Source organism: Orcinus orca, chromosome 10 (genome assembly GCF_937001465.1).
Source record: "Orcinus orca chromosome 10, mOrcOrc1.1, whole genome shotgun sequence".
In the NCBI taxonomy this organism is placed as follows: domain Eukaryota; kingdom Metazoa; phylum Chordata; class Mammalia; order Artiodactyla; family Delphinidae; genus Orcinus; species Orcinus orca.
This window is the reverse complement of record NC_064568.1, coordinates 67,410,023-67,436,071: the sequence shown is the minus strand read 5'-3', so window position 1 is coordinate 67,436,071 and position 26,049 is coordinate 67,410,023. Positions and strand designations below refer to the sequence as shown.

General features: G+C 45.4%; 1 protein-coding gene and 1 non-coding gene across 3 annotated transcripts in view; both read right to left on the bottom strand.

Annotated features, from left to right (window-relative positions):
- PPARD (peroxisome proliferator activated receptor delta) overlaps positions 1–26,049 on the bottom strand; it is a 77,016-nt gene that overhangs the window by 40,699 nt on the left and 10,268 nt on the right. The gene's annotated exons all lie outside the window — the stretch shown is intronic.
- LOC125960333 (U6 spliceosomal RNA) lies at positions 16,123–16,229 on the bottom strand. Its single transcript, XR_007469928.1, has one exon. It is a non-coding gene; the product is annotated as a U6 spliceosomal RNA (small nuclear RNA).

Below are 26,049 nucleotides of genomic sequence, written 5' to 3'. Positions count from 1 at the left end.
TCATAAGGAGTGTCCTGGGTCAGAACTAACAACCTTTTAATCCTTCAGCCTTCCCTGAAAGATTAAATCTTAAAGGCTGGGATATGCCTTAAAAAAAAATCTCTGCAGCAAGCTCCACGATGCCTCCCTCACTTCCCAAAGGGCGAGGAGGGGAAGAGGAGAGAGGGCAACAGGTGTTTCTGAGATTGAAATCAAAGACACTGCGGGTTCTATAAATTATTCCTAAAATTCCCTTTTAGTTCCAAGAAGGAATATCAATGTTTAATGGTACAGAAATTTTATAGTAAACAGAAGCTGTATTTTCTTTACATACAATTAACTACAGCATCCTGAGATTCCTGATTAATCAATGTACATAAGATATTCATACCTATTTTACAGGAGAAGGATTTTACTACTCTCAAAGGTTCACGTTGTTACAAGCTGCCAGGGACAGCACAGTGTAGCTGATGCCAGGTGCCTGGTCAGAAACATCCCTCCCAATGACAACCCCATTCCTGAAGCAGTATCTCCTGGCAGTGCCACGGCGTGTCCAGGAACAGGCTGCACTCCTGCCATCAGTCTCTAACTGTCTATGGGCCTGGAACTTGGCTCTGCAAACACGTGGCTCCCATCCCAGAGACTCCCACTAAGCTGCCAACTGTTCCCACTTCCTCAGGTTCTGGGGGACTATTGCTGGCGTTAGTATGAAGGGGCAAAACCACAAAAACAACAATGATGATAACGATAAAAGGGAAAGAGCAGAGGAGAGGGCACAGGAGAACTGAACATCAGAGAAGAACACTGGTGTGATAAATTCCGGAGGCTGCTCGGGTGCCCACTGGCTGGTGGGTGAGGTGTGCTTCCTCATGCCTTCCTCCATTCTGCCCCACTTACCCTTACTCAGTACTGTATTTGTTTGCTTATCTATGTCTCCCCTCTGGAATGGGGACTCCTTGACTGGTCCTAATAACTAGCAGACGGGAGGTGCTAAATTAATGCTGAAATGGTGGCGGACCTTGCAAATTGTTTATACAATTATCTACTCTCTTCTTCTCCCTTAGTTACAAAATCCCAATTTTATTTCAGTTGGCAATGTGTCCATCTAAAAGACTTCTCAGCCTCCCTTGCAGCTATGGGAGGCAAATGAAGGGAAGTGGGAGCTATTAGGTGGGACCTCCAGCAAAGCTCCTTAAGGGGGAGACAGTTAGCATATGTCCTTTTAATCTTCTCCCCACATCTTCCTGGAAACTTGACATGATGGCTGGAGCTCCAGCAGCCATCTTAGACCATATGCAACCCCGGGGTTGGAAGCCATGCACTAAGAATGGCAAAGCAGAGACACCATACCTAGATTGTCTTCCTCAGGTTTCTTTTAAAAACCTAACAGAGAATAAACTTCTGGTGGTTTAAGCCACTGCTATTTCTGGTCTCTGCTTACTGGCTGCCAAATGTAACTCCTAATGAATTAATGAATAAACCAATTAAACTTGGTTTTCTTAAATTACTCACTGCTGACTTGCAGTTCAAAGGCCAGTCACCACCTCTAACCTCTGGTCCTTGTAATATAATGATAATTTTCCATTAATTATGGACATCAGGAAGATGGAAGGACAAAAGCAATACAAGGAAGAGGTAGTACAAGGTGGGGAAGTAGAGGATGAAGATGATGAGCGATGGCAGCAGGAGAGGAAGCGGGAAAATGAGGGGCAGACAAGAGAGGGGACGTGGGGGGAAGGCAGGGTAGGAAGAGAGGGCAAAGGGTGCTGGAGGAAAGGAAAGGGGAAGATGAGGGGCAGGTGTAAACCATGGAGAGATGATAGGGAAAGAAGGGAAAGGGAATGGAGTTCAAGTGTCCTCTGGCAACAGTCACTATTTAGAGAGCACTCACTGTGGGCTGGGCACAGTGCCATATTCTGTACCATTCTCTCTAATCCTCATCCTCCTGATGTAAGTATTATCATGCCCATTTTACAAATGAGGATGGGACTTCCCTGGTGGTCCCGTGGTTAAGAATCTGCCTTCCAATGCAGGGGATGTGGGTTCGATCCCTGGTCGGGGAACTAAGATCCCACTTGCCGCACAGCAATTAAGCCCACGCACCACAACTAAAGAGCCCACGTGCTGCAACTACAGAGCCCACACACTCTGGAGCCCACACCACAACTAGAGAGAAGCCCGCGCGCTGCAAGGAAAGAGCCCCTGTGCTGCAAGTAAGACCCGACGCAGCCATAAATAAATAAATAAATAAATAATGAGGTGGGACTTCCCTGGTGGCGCGGTGGTTAAGAATCCGCCTGCCAATGCAGGGGACACGGACTTGAGCCCTGGTCTGGGAAGATGCCACATGCCGTGGAGCAACTAAGCCTGTGCACCACAACTACTGAGCCTGTGCTCTAGAGCCTACAAGCCCCAACTACTGAGCCCGTGTGCCTAGGGTCCATGCTCCGCAACAAGAAAAACAACCGCAATGAGAAGCCTGTGCACCGCAACGAAGAGAAGCCCTAGCTCACCACAACTAGAGGAAGTCCGCGCACAGCAATGAAGACCCAATGCAGCCAAAAATAAATAAATAAATAAATTAAAAATTGAGGTAACTGTGGCTCTGACATATTAAATAACCTCCCCTGAGTCACAAAAAATGGAAGAGGCAGAAGACTTATTTGAAGTAGCCTTGGGGCGGGGGGGACATCATCCTCCCTTCTCTCTTTATCCTGCTGCCTGGAATGTGGGTGTGATAGCTGGATCCATGGCAGCCATTTTGGACAATAAGAACAACAGCCACACCCTAAGAATGACAAAGCAGGGAAGTGGAAGGAACTTGGGTCCTTTACAACCTAGTGGAGCTTCCACAACTGCCTGAGACTAAAGATCACCTAAGTCACTTGGAGTCCCCATCCATAAATCCATCCATAACTGTTTCAGATCTCACTTTGCTCAATTTTCCTCTGATCTTCAATAGCAGATTCCAAAACCCACTCCCAGAGAGCCTGATTTAGCAATCACTCTTCTAGAAAAATGGCATCAGACTAGAAAAGGCAAAGAAATGATCCAAGAGCCCACAGGAAAAATCTTGATGCCTCAAAAGCAGCAAGCTGGTGATCTGCCCCTAGAAGACGAGACCTTGGAGATCAGCAAGTGACACTGTAAACCTGTCATTATTTAAAGACATGGAAGAGAGAAGGAGGTTTTTTTTCCCCCACTTATTTATTTTTTTAATATTTTTTAAAATAAATTTATTTATTTATTTATGGCTGTATTGGGTCTTCGTTGCTGCGCATGGGCTTTCTCTAGTTGTGGCGAGTGGGGCTACCCTTTGTTGTGGTGCGTGGGCTTCTCACTGCGGTGGCTTCCCTTGTTGGGAAACACGGGCTCTAGGTGCATGGGCTTCAGTAGTTGTGGCTTGCGGCTCTAGAGTGCACACTCAGTTGTGGTGCATGGGCTTAGTTGTTCTGCAGCATGTGGGATCTTCCCGGACCCGGGCTCGAACCCATGTCCCCTGCCTTGGCAGGGGGATTCTTAACCACTGCGCCATCAGAGAAGTCCAGGAGGGGTTCTTAAAGACACGCTTGGGGCCATCCTCAGTAACAAAAAAAGGTGGTCCTAACAATCTGGAACCAGTCTTTAACGGTGCTCACAAACCATCCAAGACAAAAATAAACCGATGGTCAAACCTCAGAAAAAGAAGAGCTCCTTTTGAGCAAAAGCACCAGGCTGTCAAAGGGGCACATCTGCACACAGCGGCATCACACGGAATTACTGTCTTGGGCAACAGGCTGCAGCTTCCTGTGCGCTAGGAATTCTCTCCAACTAGACGGCAAGCTCTCCTCTCTGAGGAGAGGGACTTTGGCATTACTATTTTGGTATCTTCAGCAGTAGCACCCGGCACAGTAGTGAACACCCAGAGTCGTCAGGAAAGAACTATTGGGAACCGTGTGTACTGGCCCAAGTTGTCCACCACCCCAGGCCCTGTGCCCACCTCTGAGTTGAAATGAGTCCTGAAATCCCAGCCAAGGGGACTGAAAGTCAGTGCTGTCATTGTTCACCACTCCCACCAGACTACTGTCTGACGGACACCCTCTGGGGATCTTCAAAGATCAACTTCCCTTCTCTTCTGAGACTATTCCTGTGATAGAATCCCAAGAGTCCAGAGAATTCAGGTAGAGCTGAGGAGGGATGGCACAGGCTGTTTAGCTCTGCCCAGGCCTATCCAATCTGCCTCTTTTGGCTGCTGAAATCTCAGTGGGGCAGAAACCTTAACTGCGCAGGCGTGGGCGTGGGGTGACACTTAGCTCTGAACAGCTGGCTACTGAACTTTCACACCCTGGTCTCCTTCGAGGCCCCCGGCATGTAGAATCATCTACTCTGAGAGCAACTGTCCCTTTCAGAAATGCAGCCTTATTCTAAAATTATAGGCTCTCAGGGTCCACTAGGGATTATAATTAGTTTGTATTCCTCTGCCTGGCACTCAGAGAAGCTGAGTTTGGGGATGGAAAGTGGGACATGCATTCTTAAGGCCGGAAACTACTTTAATTTGCAGGCTTTAGTGGCTTTTTCTGGCCACTGGCTTGCTTTAAGTCTCTGGCACCCTCACCTAGACTGAGAATTGCTACCTTGTGTCCCAGCCACATTTCCATCAACTTGGCACAAAACGTGCCAAAAAAAAATCTTTCCTGCTCTCTTTCCCTGCATCTGGGTCTCATACCACTCCCAAGCCCTTGCCTCTACTCAACCAGAGAAATTCAATGCAATTCAACTCAACAGGCCACACTGAGCAGCCACCAAGTGACAGGGAGAATGCCAGGAGCTTCAAGCACCAAGAAAAACAAGGCCCTGTTCTCAGGGGTCCCGGCATCTGGGAAGGAAAGGAAACGTAAACAAACAATGACCTACAGAGTGATAATTACTATAGAAAGAGACACCAAGCACAGAAAGAGCAAAAGCCATTCTGTCGAGAGGAATTAAGGAAGGCAGTCAAGGGCACTTCCTGGGAGGAACAAGCATGTGCAAATGTGCAGAAGCCTGAGGGTGTGGCCTCCTGGAGACAGCAGCCATGGACGGAACTAACAGGGATTAGGTTTACTATATGCCAGATGCTGCCACTTTACAGAGGAGAAAACTGAGGCACAGAGAGGATAAGTACCTTGTCCAAGATCACAAGTTATGAAAGGATGAAGACAGGTTCCAAACCGAACAGTTGGACTCTAAAACTTGAGCTTTTAAACATTACAGTTTGCGGTGTACAAATAGTTCAGTTTGCTGAAGTGTAAAATTTGAAAGCTAAGTTTACGCAGGAGAGGTAGATGGGGGCTGGATCGCAAAGGGCTGCATACACTATACTAAGGATTTGGACTTGAACTTTCAGCAATATAATGGACTGAATTAATGTGAAAGAGCTTCCCCTTCCCACTATGGTCACAGTCATAGAAATACTAGATAAGATAAATGATATCCTTAAACATACAGCCAAATTTGAAAGAAAAATACCCCATGTGCCAGAAATGACAAGAAAAAGGGAAACATGAACAATAAGTGGGACTGACACCAGAATGACCTGTGGACTTTTGAACCCACACATGAAGTAGTTATAATGTCTGGCTGTGGCTTTGAGCCCAGATATCAACATGAACCTCAAAGGTCTGCCCAGTACAGAAAAGCAATAAGGAGCTGGCCATTTCTCCAAGGCTCTGTGGAAGGGTGAAAGTCACCCATAAGAAACTCAACTACTAAGCTAGCCCCACCCATGGATACGAATCTGATTTTACACTGAGAGTGGTGAAGGGGTGCCAAACTGAGAAGTGAACATAAAAACTGAGCCAGGACCTTTAACCCTACGGCCCCACCAGATGCAAACTGTTCTTAGGGATACTTTCACACCCCAGGACACAAAAGTTGCCCATGACAGTCCTTCCTGAAGATGAGCTCACAACCCAAAGTTACAAACCACACAGAAATAAACCACCAAGAGGGACAGCATCAGACACAAAAAGGGAGGAAGCATCCCAAGAATCAGGAATAATAAAATAATGTGAAAGGGCTAACAAAATGAGAAGATTCAGATGGTTAAAGAGATAAAGCAGCACAGAAAAAACATATAAGAGACCTGGATGGTAGAATGGTGAACAGATGTCTAAGAGGAATTCCGGGAGGCTAGAGTACAAAAACTGGGAGGGAACCAAAGAGAATGACTGAGAATTTCCCAAAATTTAAAAGAGAATTAAATATAAGATGTTAATATTAGGGAGCGCTGGGTAAAGGTGTACAGAAACTCTCTAAATCTAAATTTATCTAAAATTATTCCAAAATACAAAAAAAAAAAAAATTTTAAGTGAGTCTCTCGATAGAAGTAGCACACCAAATCCTGAGGAAGAAAAAGAAAAATAAGTCTACGCTTACTTTCGAATGGTTCTAAACAAAAGTATATAGCGATAAAGAGAGAAATGCATTAAATGCAAGTAAAAAGAATACAGATGTTCACTATATTATTTTCATGTTTTCTCCAAAGTAAAAAGATGGGGGGTAAGAAGAGAAAATGTAGGAGTAAGAACAGAAATAAGGTGTATAATTTTCAGACCAGTAACGAGAATAAAGAAAACTCAGTCAATCTAACAGAAGGCAGGAAAGGAGAAAAACAGGCAAAAAAGGAAAGCATATGGAAAGGACTCAAAAACATAATATATTTAAGTCAAACCCCAAAATGTAAATAAATTAAACTCATTTAAGACAGATTTTCAGATCTGACTTAAAATTTTAAATCCAGCCACGTTCTGTTTATGAAAGAAACTCCTAAAATGTGATGACACAGAAAGGTTGAAAATATGAGGCAAATAACAACCACAAGCTGGGGTAGCACTAGTGTCATCAGACTTTAAGGCAAAAAGCAGTAAAGATATTAAGGAAGAAGAATTGACAAGATCTGGTGACTGATTAAAAGAGACATGAAGGGTGCCCATCAGGTGACCAGGGGGGTGGGGATGCTCCCATTAAGGTGGGGACTGTGGGAAGAGCAGGTCTGGCAGAGAAGGGGCAGGAGCCCCCAGACGCTCACACTCAGGCAGGGGAAAGAGGAAGAGGAACCAGGGCAGCAAAGGCACAGTCAGAGAGGAAGGGAGAAAAGAGATGTTTCATCTCCCAGAGGGCAGGGCCAATCTCCTGCTGCATCTTTCCAGAGTCTAATAAGGTACTAGGCACAAAGCAGGCACTTGGTAATAACAGTAATAGTAATAATAAAACAAACAAGTATGTGAGGGCCCAAACACGAGAGATCTCTGAGATGCAAGGAAAGAAGTTACGGCATCTGTAACGCTTGTGATCTCCACAGTGACAAGAGGCAGCATCTTCTTGAGAGGGATAGGGGTGAGTGGAAGAAGGCTTGGACCAAACTCCAAGGAGAATGTGACACGAAAACCATGAGAGATGAATAAAAGGATAACCAGCCAGCTGTTGTTGGAGAGTCTTAACTGACTCCACACAGGGATACAGCTCTGCTACGTAAAAGCTCTGCCTTGGCCATCCAGCTCTTCCTTCAAATCGCAAGTGTACAATCCACAGACTTATCCAAAAAACAGGCAGACGCCACAACTCATCTTTGGAGAAAAGAACTGCTGTGAAACCAGAGCCAAGAGTCTGCCACCATGACCTGGGGAGACCTACACCACGTCCCTGGCCACTGTCTTGGGCAGGTCCTCCCAGACAGGAACTGTGTGGACAGGAGCAGGGACTGTGGCCAGTGGTGACTCAGGCAGCGTTTACCAGCTGCGTGGGTGCCCACCACCTTCAGAGGGTTGGGCTGATTGCGTTGGGCTTCCTGGAAGCATTTCTTCATTTCTACTTCTGAAGACATGCAACTTCGAGAGTGACATCTCTCTTGATGACGTCAGAAGGCATATAAATCAGCAGCTGGAACCAACGTCTTTTTTTTTTTTTAATTTATTTATTTTATTTTTGGCTGCACTGTGTCTTTGTTGCTCTGTGCAGGCTTTCTCTAGTTGTGGCGAGCGGGGACTACTGTTCGTTGTGGTGCGCGGGCTTCTCATTGCGGTGCGCGGGCTTCTCATTGTCGTGGCTTCTTTTGTTGCGGAGCACGGGCTCTTAGGTGTGCGGGCTTCAGTAATTGTGGCATGCGGGCTCAGTAGTTGTGGCTCGCGGGCTTTAGAGCGCAGGCTCAGTAGTTGTGGCACACGGGCTTAGTTGCTCTGCCGCATGTGGGATCTTCCCGGACCAGGGCTTGAACCCGTGTCCCCTGCATTGGCAGGCGGATTCTTAACCACTGTGCCACCAGGGAAGCCCGAACCAATGTCTTCTTACACACACTTGACCAACCCAACTTTACTCACTCCCCAACACCTCCACACGTGACAGGGCAAGTGGCCATAGAATGCCACGTGGCCTAAGGGAGACAGGAAATGATGCAATACCACGGAGCCACAGTGAGGACTGAGGAGGTCAGAGCTCCCAGACACCACCGTCTCACCCAACACGCAAGACCCTGGTGGCCCAAGGAAAGGGAAATGTGAGCATTGACTCCAAACTAACTGGTTCCAAGGTCAGAGAGTGTTACATTTCAGAAGACCACGGGACTTCCTTTATACGTTAACTCAGATTCAAGGGAACCGGGAGTCAGAAACTCTCACATACTGCTGAGACAGGGTAAATTAGTGTAACTTTCTGGAATTTGGCAAAATTTATCAGTATGCTTACATTTTGATTCATTCAAAATTACACACATACACATACACACACACACTCTCTCTCTCTCTCTCACTCTCGCTCTTGCTCTCTCTTTTAAAACCAAACATGGGGACTTCCCTGGTGGTGCAGTGGTTAAGAATCTGCCTGCCAATGCAGGGGACATGGGTTTGTTCCCTGGTCCAAGAAGATACCACATGCCATGCAGCAACTAAGCCCATGAGCCACAACTACTGAAGCCCGCACGCCTAGAGCCCGTGCTCTGCAACAAGAGAAGCCACTGCAATGAGAAGCCCGCGCACCGCAACGGAGAGTAGCCCCCGCTCGCCGCAACTAGAGAAAGTCCGCACGAAGCAATGAAGACCCAACGCAGCTAAAAATAAATAAATAAAATAATTTTTTTTAAAAATGCAAAAGAGCATCCTTTGGGCAGATGCAGTCAGAAACCTGGAGGCTTTCAGGAGTCACTTCCTGGTTGTGAGGTGTGAGGCCCTCAGGACCGTCATTCTCAGGCCCCACTTGAACTCTGATCAGTGACTTCAAGGGCACCTTTCTGAGAAGTCAGTGGTTCTCCAACCAGGCTGCCCCCTCAGGTCAATGGGGAGCTTTAAAACGCAGATTCCTGGAGTTCATTCTTGGAAATTCTAATTCGAGAGGCCTGAGACAAGGCCCAGGAAACTACCTTTCTTCCAAAATTCCCTGGTGAATCTGCCAGCTGAGTCTTGCCTGGGAATCACTGGACTAGACACCACTTGGGACAACTGGTAATGGGGCCCGTCTGCACATCTGGCTGCAGCACTGCAGGGATCCCACAGGCCAGCACTAAGTGCAGAAGGGGAAATTCCAGGCGTGTTCAGCAATCAGTGCCAAAGAGCCTGGGGGACAGCCAGCTGATTCCCCCAGACAAAGCCAATTTTGGAAGGTTCTCTCAGGCATGGTGATCCTGGAGGCTAACGTGTGAAAAAGAGGTGACTAGTGCAACTGCTGCTCTGGGAGGCCAAAATAAAAATTAGTTCCCTTACAACAACACACGTGAGCCAGCAAGCTCTACAGGCCCCAAGGAGTCGGAAGCAGAAAGGAATGCAGGGTGGTGTGGCAGAAAGAGCCCTGGGTCTGAGTCACACAGCTGTGAGTTCGAATCCCTGCTCTGCATCACTGGCCCTTAGTGGGTTAAAGATGGCTGCCCTTGCTACTCCTCCCTCCTTGAATCAGGGCTGGTCCAGGGACTGCTTTGACCAGCAGAATGTGGCAGAGGCCCCACTCAGACTGCTGAGGGAACACGAAAACACAGTGTTCAAACAAAGAACCTCCTCACAGAACCCTCTGACCAAGAAGCTCCCACTTTTAGAGCGCTTTTTGGCCAAAAGCACATCTTCATACACGAAGTCTGGGAACTATTTATGATCCCCTATAACCGGGAAGGACCCTGCCAACAAGCACCCAGTGTTCCAGGATGACTCACCTTCCCCCATCACAGCAGCGACCCACTGGCCTCTCTTCTTTCCTGTTACAGTGTCATCTTTGTCCTGGCCACCTAGGTTCAAAAAATCAACCTCTCAGACTCCTCCGTCTCCCTTCAGCACCCAGGGAAGGGCCAAGGCTTTGTCTCCACAGTCATCCCCACCTTTCCACTCACGCTGCCACCCAAAGGCACGGTCCTAAAGGCCAGGCAGACCTGAGTGCCACTTTGCAACTTACTAGTTGTGCACCATACACGACTTTCTTAACCTCTCAGAGGCTTAGTTTTCTCAGCTGCAAACAATATACATCAGTAATACCTTCTTTTTGTGGTCGTTTCTAAGACAGAAGAGTTGAGAAAACACAGCCAAAGTACATGGTACAGAGAAGGTGCTCCATGCGTAGCAACTGTTACTAAAGGCCAGAAACTTTTCAGTTCGGTTAATACAGACCTCTCCTAATCTAAGTCTCTGCCTGTGTATCACTCTCCATTTTAACCCGTCTGGTATAATCCTAGCAGATTAACTGTCCTAGATAACGCCTATCACATTATTCTCCTGCTCAAAGGCCTTCTGTGGCTCCCATGTTCTCACATCAATCCCAACCTCCCAGCCGAGCATGTAAGATTACCTACATTAATGGCTCCACCCCACCTCCAGCCGGCTCCAAGTCAATCCCATCCTCACTGCAACTTGCTATTGGAGGCAGCCTTCTAAAACGGCTCGCAAAACACCTGCCTCCTAATATTCAGGCCCTTGTGTAACTGCCTCCTGACCCACAGACACTGCCAGATCATAAATGTTGTTTTACGCCACTAAGTTTTGGGGTCATTTGTTATGAAGCAATAGATAAACAATACTCTTGATTTCCCCAATCACATCTGAGCTGCTGCTCTCTTACTCACACTTGTGCTTCCTACACCATCTCAGCCTGCTGCAATTCTGCCCAGCCTGCGAGGCCCACCCCAGATGCCAAATGCTCACCCTGAGCCTTTCTTAAGGCTCCATTAACCAGCCTCCTCTGAAAGCCTTTATCTCCTTCCCTCCCGGCAGTTCCCACACACATCTCCGCCAGCCACGGCATCTGTCGCATTGCATCCATATCAATCTGTCTGTTATATCTGTGTGCAAAATGATACATGTGAAGGTTATTCACTCAGCAAAAGACTGGAAATCACCTGTACGCCCATCAATAAACAGGGGGGTGGTACACACATAAAAGAGAGGAGGGAGCAGTGAAAAAGAATGAGGAAGCTCCAGGCGCACTGGATGCCAGATGGACAAGACACACTACAAGAAGCAAGAGGCAGACCAGTGAGCACAGCAGATAGTCATCTGCCTGGAAAGTAATAATGTCATAACAGAAAAGAGGTACATGCTCATAAATGAGAGTGGCTAATGGGGCTGCCCCCACCGGGGGCTGGGCGGCTGAGAGGTGGGGGAGGGAAAGAGGGAATACCTCTGAATTTTGTAGCACGTCAAGAATTCTCAATTCAAAAATAAGCAGCTCCTAAGGAAAAGCTTCCCTCCTAAGATCAGGAACAAGACAAGGATGTCCACTTTCACCACTTCTATTCAATGCTGTACTGGAGATTCTAGCCAGGGCAATTAGGTGAGAAAAAGAAATACAAGTTATCTGATTGGAAAGGAAAAAGTAAAACTATCTCTATTAGCAGAAGTCATGGTCTTATACACAGAAAATCCTAAGAAATCCACTAAAAAAAAAACCTGTTAGAACTAATAAATAAGTTCAGCAAGGTTGAAGTATACACGATGAATATATAAAATTGAATCATATTTCTACACACTAGTGATGAAGCAATAAGTCCAAAAGTCCAAAGTCTGTCTAATAAGAGTCCTAGAAGCAGAGAATAGAGACAATGAAGGAAAACAAATAGAAGATTTCCTGGAGATTCCAAGACTTGTCTTTAGCAATTAAGGGCTCCGCAGAAATTAAGGAAAGAAGACAAATATCTAGATATATCCTGGTGATATATCTGAACTCCAAGAATAAAGAATATTCTTACATCTTTTAGAGAAGAAAAAACAGATTACTTACAAAGGACTTAGATTCCAACTAACTTCATTATTCATACTGAAACATGGAACAGTAACCTCAAAATTCTGATTCTGTATTCAACCGAGCTATCAACCAAGAGGGAGGGCGTGGGTACCTTTGTACACTGCTTGTGGGAATGTAAAATGGCGCAGCCACTATGGAAAACAGTACGGTGGCTCCTTAAAAAATTAAAAACAGAATTATCATACAACCTAGCAATTCTACTTCTGGGTATGTACCCAAAAGAACTGAACAAGGGGACGTGAACAGATATTTGTACATCCATGTTTATAGTAGTACATTCACAAAAGCCAAAAGGGGAAAGCAACAGATGAATGAATCATCAACAGATGAATGGATTAACAAGATGTGGTATATACACACAATGGAATATTATTCAGCCTTAAAAAGGAACGAAATTCTGACACACGCTATAACATGGGTGAACACTGAAGACATTATATGTGACATAAGCGAGTCACAAAAGGACAAATACTGTATGATTCCACTCCTATGATGGATTTAGAGTAGTCAAATTCATAGAGACAGAAGGTAGAATGGTGGCTGTCAGAAGCCTGGCGGGGGTGGGGAATGGAGAATTATTAATTAGGGTACAGAATTTCTTTTTTTCCCTTTTTTTTGTGATTTCAATATTTATTACAATATAGAAATCAAGACAGTGTGGTGCTGGCAAAGAACAGATACATATATCAATGTAACAATGTAAGAAGTCCTGAAATAGACCAATACTAACATAGTCAACAGTTCTTTTGGGAAAGAAGCAAAGTCAATTCAATGGACAAAAGTCTTTTCAACAAATGGTGCCTGGAACTATATACATATATACACACACACACACACACACACACACACATATATGTATACATATAAACATATAAAAGCCTAGACCTTATGCAAAAGTTAACTTAAAATGTAACATAAACTTAAATATAAAACAGGAGAAAATCACCATCTCCTGGGGTGAGGTGACGAGATTTTAAATATAATATCAAGAGCACAATCCATGAAAATAATCTGATGAACTAGACTTTACTAAATTAAAAAAACTTCTGCTCTGTAAAAGGCTCAGTTAAGAGAATGAAAAGGTAGGCCACAGACTGGTAGAAACATCTGCAAAATACGTATCTAAGGATTCATATCAAAAATACACAAAAAATATTTAAAACTGAACAATAATAAAATATATAAGCCACTTGAAAAACGAGCGTAAGATCTGAACAGACCAAAGATTTACGTATGCCAAATAATCATACGAGAAAATGCTCAACATCACTTGTCATCAGGGAACTGCAAACCAAGACAACAGCAAGATACTACTAAACATATATTTAGAATGTCTAAAACACAAAACATTAACAGCCAAATGCTGGTGATGTGGAACAACAGGAACTCTTACTCCTTTCTGGTAAAAATGCAGATGATACAGCCACTTAGGAAGACAGCCTGTCAGTTTCTCACAAAATTAAAAATCGTCTTATCATATGATCCACAGTCATGTGTCTATCTAAGTTTACCTAGACTTGAAAACTTATGTCCAGAAAAAAACCTTCTTGTGAATGTTCATTGCAGCTCCATTCACAACGGCCCAAAACAGGAAGCAACCAAGATATCCTTAAGAAGTAAATGGATACACAAAATGTGGCACATACCCACAAAAGAATATTGTTCAGTAATTTTTTAAAAATGAGCTGTCAGCCAGGAAGAGACATGGAAGAATCTTAAATGCATATTGCTAAGTTAAGGAATTTCCTCCGCAAAGGCTACACATTGTATGATTCCAATTATATGACATTCTGAAAAAGGCAAAACTAGGAACGGGGGGTGGGGGGTGTTGAATAATTGAAGCACAAGGGAATTTTTAAGGTAATGGAACTAAATGTATGAAACTATAACTCTGGATCCATGGCATTATGCCTTTTTTAAACCCCATTTAAATGTACAACACAAAGAGTAAACCTTAATGTATAATTTCTTTTAAATGGCCATATGGGAATCCCAGGATTAAAGACAGAATATGATAGAAGAATCAGTTGTGTACAACAAATATATTGAACCACTTCACTGAAGTGGTTAAAGGTATAAGGAACTGACCTAAGTAACTTTATTATTTTTTTGTTATTTTTTTAACATCTTTATTTGAGTATAATTGCTTTACAATGTTGTGTTAGTTTCTGCTGTGTAATAAAGTGAATCAGCTATACGTATACACATATCCCCATATCCCCTCCCTCTTGCATCTCCCTCCCACCCTCCCTATCCCACCCCTCTAGGTGGTCACAAAGCACCAAGCTGATCTCCCTGTGCTACGTGGCTACTTCCCATTAGCTATCTACTTTACATTTGGTAGAGTATATATGTCAATGCCACTCTCTCACTTCGTCCCAGCTTACCCTTCCCCCTCCCTGTGTCCTCAAGTCCATTCTCTGCGTCTTTATTCCTGTCCTGCCCCTAGGTTCTTCAGAACCATTTTTTTTTTTTACATTCCATATATATGCGTTAGCATACGGTATTTGTTTTTCTCTTTCTGACTTACTTCACTCTGTATGACAGACTCTAGGTCCCTCCACCTCACTACAAATAACTCAATTTCGTTTCTTTTTAAGGCTGAGTAATATTCCATTGTATATATGTGCCACGTCTTCTTCATCCATTCATCTGTCGATGGACACTTAGGTTGCTTCTATGTCCCTGCCACCGTAAATAGTGCTGCAATGAACACTGTGGTACATGACTCTTTCTGAATTATAGTTTTCTCAGGGTATATGCCCAGTAGTGGGATTGCTGGGTCATGTGGTAGTTTTTTTTTAGATTTTTAAGGAACCTCTACACTGTTCTCCATAGTGGCCACATCAATTTACATTCCCACCAACAGTACAAGAGGGTTCCCTTTTCTCCACACCCTCTCTAGCTTTTATTGTTTGCAGATTTTTTGATGATGGCCATTCTGACCAGTGTGAGGTGTGACACCTCATTGTAGTTTTGATTTGCATCTCTCCAATGATCAGTAATGTCGAGCATCCCCTCATGTGTTTGCTGGCAATCTGTATATCTTCTTTGGAGAAATGTCTATCCAGGTCCCCTGCCCATCTTTGGATTGGGTTGTTTGTTTTTTTGATATTGAGCTGCATGAGCTGCTTGTATATTTTGGAGACCAATCCCCTGCCAGTTGCTTCATTTTCAAATATTTTCTCCCATTCTGAGGGCTGTCTTCTTGTCTTGTTTATGGTTTCCTTTGCTGTGCAAAAGCTTTTAAGTTTCATTAGGTCCCATTTGTTTATTTTTGTTTTTATTTCCATTTCTCTAGGAGGTGGGTCAAAAAGGATCTTGCTGTGATTTATGTCATAGAGTGTTCTGCCTATGCTTTCCTCTAAGAGTTTTATAGTGTCTGGCCTTACATTTAGGTCTTTAATCAATTTCCAGTTTATGTTTGGGTATGGTGTTAGGGAGTGTGCTAATTTCATTCTTTTGCATACAGCTGTCCAATTTTCCCAGCACCACTTATTCAAGAGGCTGTCCTTCCTCCATTGTATATTCTTATCTCCTTTACCAAAGGTAAAGTGACCACATGTGTGTGGGTCCATCTCTGGGCTTTCTATCCCGTTCCATTGATCTATATTTCTGCCCTTGTGCCAGCACCACACTGTCTTGACTACTGTAGCTTTGTAGTATAGTCTGAAGTCAGGGAGCCTGATTCCTCCAGCTCCGTTTTTCTTTCTCAAGATTGCTTTGGCTATTTGGGTCTTTTGTGTTTCCATACAAATTCTGAAATTTTTTGTTCTAGTTCTGTGAAAAATGCCATTGGGAGTTTGATAAGGATTGCATTGAATCTGTAGATTGCTTTGGGTAGTAGAGTCATTTTCACAATGTTGATTCTTCCAATCCAAGAACATGGTAATATCTCTCCATTTGTATCATCTTAAAAATATGGAACGCTTCATGGATTTGCGTGTCATCCTTGCGCAGGAGCCATGCTAATCTTCTCTGTATCATTCCAATTTTAGTGTATGTGCTGCCGAAGCAAGCATGGGTACGGTTTCATTTTTGCAAGATGGTCTTTTTTTTTCTTTTCTCTTCTTTTTTTTGGCTGCACCACGCAGCTTGCAGGATCTTAGTTCCCCAACCAGGGACTGAACCCGGGCCCCTGGCATTGAAAGCACAGAGTCCTAACCACTGGACCACCAGGGAATTCCCAGTTTTGCAAGATGAAAAAACGTTCTGGAGATGGATGTGGTGATGGCTGTACAACAATGTGAGGGTACTTAATGCCACTGAAATGTACATTTAAAAAATGGTTAGGGCTTCCCTGGTGGCGCAGTGGTGAGAGTCCACCTGCCGATGCAGGGGACACGGGTTCGTGCCCCGGTCCGGGAAGATCCTACATGCCGCGGAGCGGCTGGGCCCGTGAGCCATGGCCGCTGAGCCTGCACATCTGGAGCTTGTGCTCCGCAACGGGAGAGGGCACAACAGTGAGAGGCCCACGTACCGCAAAAAAAAAAAGGTTAAAATGGCAAATTTTATGTTATATATATTTTATAATTAAAAATAAATAAACAGCCAATAAACATAATACACAAACAAACAAACAAACAATAAGTGAGTGAGGGCATGATGCAGGCACTTTGGAAAACAGTTTGGTAGTTCCTCAAAATATTAAACAGAAAGTTACCATGACCCTGCAATTCTACTCCTATGTATAATCCCAAAAGAACTTAAAGCATATGTCTACACAAGAGTCTGTAAATGAGTGTCCATAGAAGCCAAAAAAATGGAAACAACCCAAATGATACAAAGGAATATTATTCAGCCATAAAAAGGAATGAAGTACCATTACATGTTACAGCATGGATGAACCTTGAAAATATTATGTTAAGTGAAAGAAGCCAGATACAAAAGACCACATATTGTATGATTCCATTTATAGGAAATGTCCAAAATAGGGAAATCCACAGAGAAGGATAGTAGATTAGTGGTTGCCAGGGAATCAATGAGGGGAAGATGGTATTAGGACTAAGTACTAATAGGTACAGGGTTTGCTTGGGGGTGATGGAAATGTTATGGAATTAGATAGTGGCAATGATTGTACGACACGGTACATCTACCAAAAACCACTAAAGTGTATACTTTAAAGTGATGAATTTTACATTATGGGAAGTATATCTCAATTTTACAATACTACAGAAATATGCAGAGTATAAAATAAAACAGATTGATTACATTCTGCCTCGTGGCTCGGTGACTCAGAACCTTGGCCCTGTCCATGCCCTCCTGCTCTGCAAGGCTGCCTGTCCTGGCCTCCACCTCTGTGTGCCCTGCACTCTGGCTGCTCACCAGCCCTTCATCTCCCCCTTGACTCCCCACTTTCTGCCTCTTGGGCAAGGCCTGATCCTGCCTCACTGGACCCACGCCTCTCCTGGTGGGTTCCCACCACCTACTCAGACCTACCCAAGACTGTCTGGAGGCTGAGACACCAGACCCTGGAGTCACCCCAGAGGAGCTGCCCAGTGACCAGGACTGTGGTTACAAGTGTGTGTCAGCTGAGGGATACGGTTTCATATAGGAACTTAATTATAGCTCAGGAGTGGAGGAAGGGAGAGGAGCAGTGCAGGCTTCGAGGGGCCCCACAGGAAGCTACCCTGCTCTGCAGCCCAGCGGGTGGCTGCCGGGTCTCACCAGGACTGGGATCCACAGGAAAACAAGTATGATCCACTGAGGAACACACAGCTTATGGAAATCATCCTGTTCATAAGCATGGATTCCTGGCCCCGCCATGAAACACCAGCCTGTGTGCAGACCAGAGTAGCCCAGAAAAAAGCTGAGATGCCAAGTTTCACTCATCCTCAGGGCTCAGAGGCCTTCTCCTCACCTACGGCCAGAGACCCCATTTATTCAGTAAGAAGTAAAGGGGAGGCATCGCTTGTTCCTCCCAGACCACCCCAGCTTCCATTTTCTCCCTGGTTCTGAGCTGTTTTTCTAGAATGGAATCTGAGCTGCCAATTCTAAGGGTGATGGGAACATCTTCCCCATGCCTGACTACATGCGCAGATCCCTACCTACTGGCCAGGGAGGGGCCGTGGAGCAGCTGCTGGCACAGAGGTGTCAGTAGGACATGGTGGCCGGGTCTGCCAGACCTGTCAAACCACCTGGCCTGGCCACGGCCAGGTAGGGAAAGCAGACCAGCAGAGGTTCATGGAAAGAGCAGGGCCTGGGTGGAGGAGAGTGTCCTGTCAAGACACAATTCCTCGTCCCCTATTTCCGACCTTTATCTGGGCCCCTTATATAATCTCCAGGCCTCCTCCTGGTCATCTTGGTTGCTGTCTCTGCAAGAAGGCCCCACAGCCACCTGCTATCCCCCACAAACCTAACACCCAGTTTCTTCTCACTGCTTCAAGACAGAGCCAGGGACCTGGGCCCTCCTCTTGGTCACTCTTCCCAAGACCCCACCCCAGCTTAGGCATGACCTTTCCCGTCTCCACTCTGTGTACCTTTTTTTCTGAGCTCCTGAGAGGTTTTTCTCTAAAAGCCATGAAAAGAAACCTTCAGACTGGAGGCAGTATCCTTTCCTGGGTTTGTATGGAAGGAAAAAAAAGGCAGAGGGGTGGGTAGGGAGAGCAGATGGAAGATAGGTAGCGAGAAACATGGATGGGGAGAGGCAGACACACACTTCATGCACCTCTCTGCCGTCCACGCTTTAAGCAACTACACCAAGAAATAACCAGATGGCTCTTCCCAAATGCCTCCCTTTGGGCAAAATGCCTTTCTTTGCTCACTCACAAAAGGCAAGGAAGGTCAGAGAGTAAACAGAGACATAATGAAACCACCTGAAAAATGGGAAAGGCAGATCACAAAACTAAAAAATAACCATTTTTGAAAGAAAAAAGAATAGGTATACACAGTCATACTAAAATCTAAAAGAACACAGTCCTTGGCTTGTGAGATTGTTATCCACATTCTTCACCCAAAAATAATAATCAATTAATTGATAGATAAATGAATGAATGAACACAGATTAAAATTTATAGCAGTCGCTTATAGATGGCATTGATTACGTATGATTTTTTTTTTTGGCCATGCCACGTGGCTTGCAGGATCTTAGTTTCCCGACCAGGGATTGAGCCCATGCCATGGCAGTGAAAGCGCCGAGTCCTAACCACTGGACTGCCAGGGAATTCCCTATGTATGACTTTTAAAATTTATTTTTTTAATTGAAGTATAGCTGATTTACAATATTATACTAGTTTCGTGTGTACAGCACAGTGATTCAGTATTTTTACAGATTATATTCCATTATAATTTATTACAAGATAATGGCTATAATTCCCCATGCTATACAATATACCCTTGTTGCTTATCTATTTTATACACAGTAGTTTGTATCTTTTAGTCCCATACCCCTAATTTGTCCTTCCTCCCTTCCTTCTTCCATTTGGTAACTACAAATTTGTCTTCTGTGCCTGTGAGTCTGTTTCTGTTCTGCATATACATTCATTTGTATTATTTTTCAGATTCCAAACATAAGTTATGTCCCACAGTATCTGTCTTTCTCTGTCTGACTTATTTCACGAAGTATAAGATTCTCTAGGTCCATCCGCATTGCTCCAAATGGAAGAATTTCATTCTTTTTTATGGCTGGGTAATATTCCATTGTAAATGTATACCATTCTTCTTAATCCATTTGTCTGCTGATGGGCACTTATGTCTCTGTTGATGGGCACTTCCATGTTTTGGCTATTGTAAACAATGCTGCTATGAATATTGAGGTGCATGTATCTTTTTGAATTAGTGCTTTTGTCTTTTCTGGATATATTCTCAGGAGTGGAATTGCTGGATCATGTGGTAGTTCTATTTTTAGTTTTTTGAAGAACCTCCATACTGTTTTCCACAGTGGCTGCACCAATTTACACTCCCACCAACAGTGCAGGAAGATTCCCTTTTCTCCACCTCCTCTCCAACATTTGTTATTTGTAGACTTTTTAATGACAGCCATTCTGACAGGTGTGAGGTGACATCTCATTGTAGTTTGATTTGCATTTCTCTAATAATCAGCGATGTTGAGCATCTTCTCATGTGCCTGTTAGCCATCTGTATGTCTTCTTTAGAAAAATGTCTATTCAGGTCTTCTGCCCATTTTTTGATTGGGTTGTTTGTTTTTTGATATTGAGGTGTATGTGCTGTTTATATATTCTGGGTATTAACCCTTGTCAGTCATATCATTTGCAAATATTTTCTCCCATTCCATAGGTTATATTTTCATTTTGTTGATGGTTTCCTCTGCTGTTTAATTAGGCCCTGTTTGTTTATTCTTGCTTTTATTATTATTTTTTTTTGTCTTAGGAGACTATTCCAAAAACATACTGGTATGATTGATGTCAAAGTATATTCTGCCTATGTTCTCTTCTATAAGTTTTATGATTTCAGGTCTTACATTTAGGTCCTTAAACCATTTTGAGTTTATTTTTGTATATGGTGTGAGTGAATGTTCTAATCTCATTGTTTTACATGTGGCTGTCCGGTTTTCCCAACACTGCTTGTTGAAGAGATTGTCTCTGCTCCACTGTACATTCTTGCCTCCTTTGTCATGGATTAATTGACCTCAGGTGCTTGGGCGTATGACTTATTTTCTTCTCAGGGCTTATCTGTATTTTCCAACTGTCTATAATGAATAACTATTATTTATATAATTAAAACATTTTAAAATAAATTAAAAACCACACACAGGGAAATTCTTGTGCTCAAGCGCCAGATCCACATCCCAGAAAAGAGAGTTTCCCAGGTCTCCACAATCCTGACACAGGGCCCCTGCACCTACAGCTGGGCGGAGGAGAGGCCCTAACCACCCCCAGAGCCCAGGCAAGGCCCCCACTGAGATGTCCCTTATGCTTACCTCTTCAGATTCCCAATACCTTCTCTGCACCCCAACCCCTGCCTCCAGTGAGGAAGTGGGAGCAGAAATAAATACAGCTCTCCAAAAATAACGCAGGGATGACAAGGTACAAGAAAGGAGAAAAAAGTAATGCCACTGCTGGTTTCAGCCCAGTAAGTCCTGCTGGTCTAGGTAGGGCCTGTCTGAACAGGACAGGTGCCAAGAGCCCCGACTCTCCTACTGCCTCTGCTCACAGCCTGAGGATGCCTACTTGCACCCATTCGTACATGCCTGGAAAGCCCAGGCTAAGGGGACATGAGCAGGGAGAGCACAGTCACTGAGTTGAGAAGAACAAGGGCTCCAAAGGGCTCAACCCCAGCTCCATCATTTGTCAGTTGTGTGACTTGAGCAAACTGTTCAACTCTGATCCTATACCTCCTCATTCAATACCCACATCTTGCAGGCTGGTGTGAGGGCAAGTGAGCTCCTCCATGGGGTAACGCCTGGCCCAAGGGAGAATCTGAATAAAGGCAATTTCCCTTCCCCCCTTCTCTCTATATGTGCACACCTGGGCCATCTTCTCTTTCTCCTCTCCCTTCACCAGGCTGGAAGCGGGCTGATTAATCACTTGGAGCAGTGATTGTTTTCTGCTTCTACAAGTCCCTCTCACCCTACATGCCTGGCCCACCAGTTGGCTGGTTATTTCTTACGGTTCTAGGGGGTTTGCTCACTGCCTTGGAGCAGATCCAGGGAGCCACTAAGCACAGTCATGCTCAGGGCCTCCTCTGCCCGCTGACCTGGAATGAGGCTCTGCAGGGGGTCCCAAAGCCTGCCAACACTTTGCTTCTGCCCAGTGGCCAACAAGAGACTCCGCTGTGCTTGAAAGCAGGGAGTGTTCTCTGAAGCCAACGTTAGTCTGGCCAGTCAGGCAGGTACTTTGGAAGCTGGAAGAACTGGATTCGGCTAGCCACCCCTTTGTGGGGAGGCCCTGCTATATGGCGATCAAAGAAGCGGGCTTCACTCACCTGGGTTCAAATCTTAGCTCTGTCACGTATTAGCTGTGCAGCTTCAGGCAACTTTCCTAACCAGTCTGAGCCTTAGCATTCTCATCTGTGGAAGGGGTACTATGATTCCTACCTCTCAGGGTGTGTGGATTAAACAGTGATGCATGTAAAGTGATTAGCACAGTGCATTCAACACATGAGAGCCATATTCTACTCAGCTACTGGTGTCTACTGACTTCTGCTGGGGAATGGAAAGGGGATTAGATACAGGTGAGCCCAGCTCCTGAAGAAGCCACAGTCCAATGTCGGAAGCTAGCATGCAGGCAGTAACTCCACCATAATATACCATGGCAGGTGCCAAGCCAGAGAGAAGTGTGAGAAGGGAGCCTTACTAGACCCCCAGTGGAGGAAGCACGGAGAAGGAGGCAATTGAGAAAAACTGCCAAAGCCAAAAATCTCAGTTGTCTCCACTGAGCCTCAACCAAAGGGAGGGGCAACAACTGGGGAAGGGGTCCTAGAGGGAACACATCAGCTTTCTGACTGCTCCCCATGAAACAACTTCCCAGACGGCTCTGGGGTAGGCTAGTGCCAGGGCCACTCTGTGGGAAGAGGGTCACTTAGGCTGGCCATCTAGCCACCCTTCCATCCAACAAGCGCTTGGTGAGCCTCTCTGCGTAAGGTACTTGCCCCTCAAGGAGCCAGTTTCTAGGGAGAACTTTGATGGTGGCTAATGAACACCCCTCAGGACTGAGGACGTGACCCTGAAAGGCAGGCTGCTACCCTGTGACTCAGCAAGGTCTCTGACTCATAGAGAACATAGGATGGATGGACTGGTTCTTTCTCAAGATGGAAGCAGGAAGCAGAAAGGAAGGCAAGGTTCAGGCTTCAGTCTGCAGAGAGGAAGCAGCACATGGGCAGAAGCCCTGGGAGAGCTGGAACCAGCTCGTGAGAGGTACTCCGTGGTTATCTACATGGTGCCAGGCTGGAGATAGAAAAGTGAGTCCAAAACACAGGGTCCTGGTAGTGCAGAGGACGAGGCCACCCTAGGCTTGCCGGGGACAGAGGCAGGCCTGGGCCTGAGTGCAGACATGCTACCTGGATCAGGGAATGGGCTAGAAAACAGACAAAATATTTTTCTAAAAGGTGACACACTGCAAGGATTATGAAAGGCAAACTGTAAGTAGGTGCTGTAAATACACTGGGGTGTTAAGAGGCCAAAAAGAAGTCACAGGAATCACACTATAATAGAATATAAGCAGGGCTAGATTAATACAGTGTTGATTGGATGCAGTCTGCAGTTTGGGGATTTATTTACCTAGTGATTTTCACTTGGGAGATCGAAATTATTATTGGTCCTTTTGTTTATTACCAAAGATTTTTCATGTTTTCAATGACAATCTATTTGGTGCCATTATTTAAAACAAGCTCTGGACAGAGTCACCTAGGACGAACTATAAAATCGGAGACACAGGCATGGAGGATTTAATCCATGGAGACAATCTGTACCTGGCCCCTAGATGACAGTGAAGCTGACAAAGTATCATTCTGGAAGCTTGCCAGAGCACCGGAACTGTCATGGGGTCACTATCCAGGGAGAGTGACTTTTCAAGCTGGACTTACTTGACCTTTTGAAATCTGTTTCTTAGAAATCCCAGCCACACTGTGAGGACCTAGAAGAGGAAGAGTCCTGAGGTTTGGAATGGCCACTCCCAGGAACGAGAGAATCAGTGGCTCAGGGACGTGGGGGGGCCTGTGAATGCTGGGAGCCTAGGTGACGGGCATAAACGTGCAGGGGCACCGGTTCACGTGCTCCTCCTTTCTCGGGCAGCCCCCAGGCACCTGGCTGAGTGTAGGGATGAAGCCAGGCTGTCGTGCTGCTCCGGGCAAGGAAGGGCAGGGAGATGAGGGGGCTGTTAAGAAAGCATTCTAGGTGGCCAACGGTGGGCTCCACACTGGGTAGACGGTGGGCAGGGGCAGCCTTGAGGCCTTGAGATCCTCATGGGGCTGAGGAGGAGGGGGAGGGAAGTGAGGACCCCCAGAAACCACCCCAGAGCTGTCTTTCTAGGCACACAGCTCCATACCTGCACTGACAGTGGAACTGCTTTTATTATCAGAAAAAGGAGGGTGCTTTTTTCCCCCTCTTCTAATGTTTTAAGCTGCCTATGTTTATCTGCTGATACCCCATAGGTACCATGTGATAAACATTCTACAGAAAGGAACTGATGAACACAAACATAAAGGCAGAAAGGTGGTGAGAGGAGGGAGGGAAGGAGGGAGAGGGGAAGGAAGGAAGGAAGAAAGGAAGCAAGGGAGGGAGGGAAGAAGGAAGGATGGGCCATGTAGAGAGATTTTACAGTATTTCAGGGTCAATGGCGATCTGGCCCCCAATCGTGTTTCTGACCTCATCTCCCATTCTCTTCCTCCCTCACTGCTCCAGCCACCTGACTTCCTGACTCTTCCTCCAACCCACCAGCCATGTTCCTGCCTCAGGGCCTTTGCACTTGCTTTCCCTCTGCCTCTTAAGATTCTTCCCACACGTGGCTCACTCTCCTCTTTCAGCTCAAATATAACCTTCTCAGCTAGGCCTTCCTCAAGCCCTCTATTTAAAACTGCCACTGGACTCCCCTGGTGGCACAGTGGTTAAGAACCCGCCTGCCAATGTAGGGGACACGGGTTCAAGCCCGGGTCCAGGAAGATGCCACGAGCCGCGGAGCAACTAAGCCTGTGCGCCACAACTACTGAAGCCCGCATGCCTAGAGCCTGTGAGCCACAACAAGAGAAGCCACCGCAATGAGAAGTCCGCGCACCGCAACGAAGCGCAGCCCCCATTCACCACAACTAGAGAAAGCCTGCGCGCAGCAATGAAGACCCAACACGGCCAAAAGTAAATAACTAAATAAAAATTTTTATAAATAAATAAAACTGCCACGACCTCTTTCCTACTTTGTTTTTCCATACAGCATTTCTCACCATCTGACATGCTATTTACTTAATTCTGGCTCCCTCCCCCTTCCCCAGCACAACTACCATGAGAGCAGGAGATCTGTTTATCTGCTTTGTTCATTCCTACATCCCTAGTGCCTAGAACAGAGCCTAGCATGTAGGAGGTACCCAATAAATACCCACTGAATGAATGGAAGGAAGGAGAGTGGAGAGAAAGATGGAGTCAGATTTAAGCTAATCCTGGATCCTCAACAATCTGAAAGAAACTATTACCATCTGAGTGAAGGTGTGGGGGAGCTCCAAAAGCAAGGAGCAGATGCTATCTGAGGCCTTCTCTTTTGCTCCCAAGAACTCCCGAAAAGGTTCCCCCAGAGAGCATATTGTCTTAAATATTAGTTTGCAGAAAGTCTGGACCTAGAATCTCCAACTGCCATGAAAAGGATGCTCTAAGACTGCCTTAAAATAAGAACAAGGATCAGCCAAGTCACCCCCTGTGCTTGGAGACGGATGACCCCTGTAGTAGTTTCCTGTTGCCACTGTAACAAATTACCACAAACTTAGTGGCTTAAAACAAAACACTTATCCTCTTAGAATTCTGAAGGTCAAAAATCCAAAATTAGTTTCACTGGACCAAAATCAAGGTATTGGCAGGGCCGCACTTCCTCCAGAGGTTCTAGGGGAGCACTTGTATCCTTGCCTTTTCCAGCGTACAGAGCTGCATTCCTTGCATTCCTTGGCCTCTTCCCCCATCTTCAGAGCCAGCAGACCTTGCTGCAGTAGCCACTCTGCCTTCTTCTGTATCAGATCTCCCTTTGCCTCCCTCTTCAAAGGACAATTGTGATTGCACTTAGGGCCCACTAGGATAATCCAGGATAATCTCCCCACCTCAAGTTCCTTAACTTAGTTGCATCTGCAAAGTCCATTTTGCCATACAAGGCAGCATCCACAGGGTCCAGGGATTATGGCCTGGATATCTTTGGGGGCCACTACCCAGTCCACCACCACGAAAGACAGGCACCAAGAGTTTGGGAGAAACAC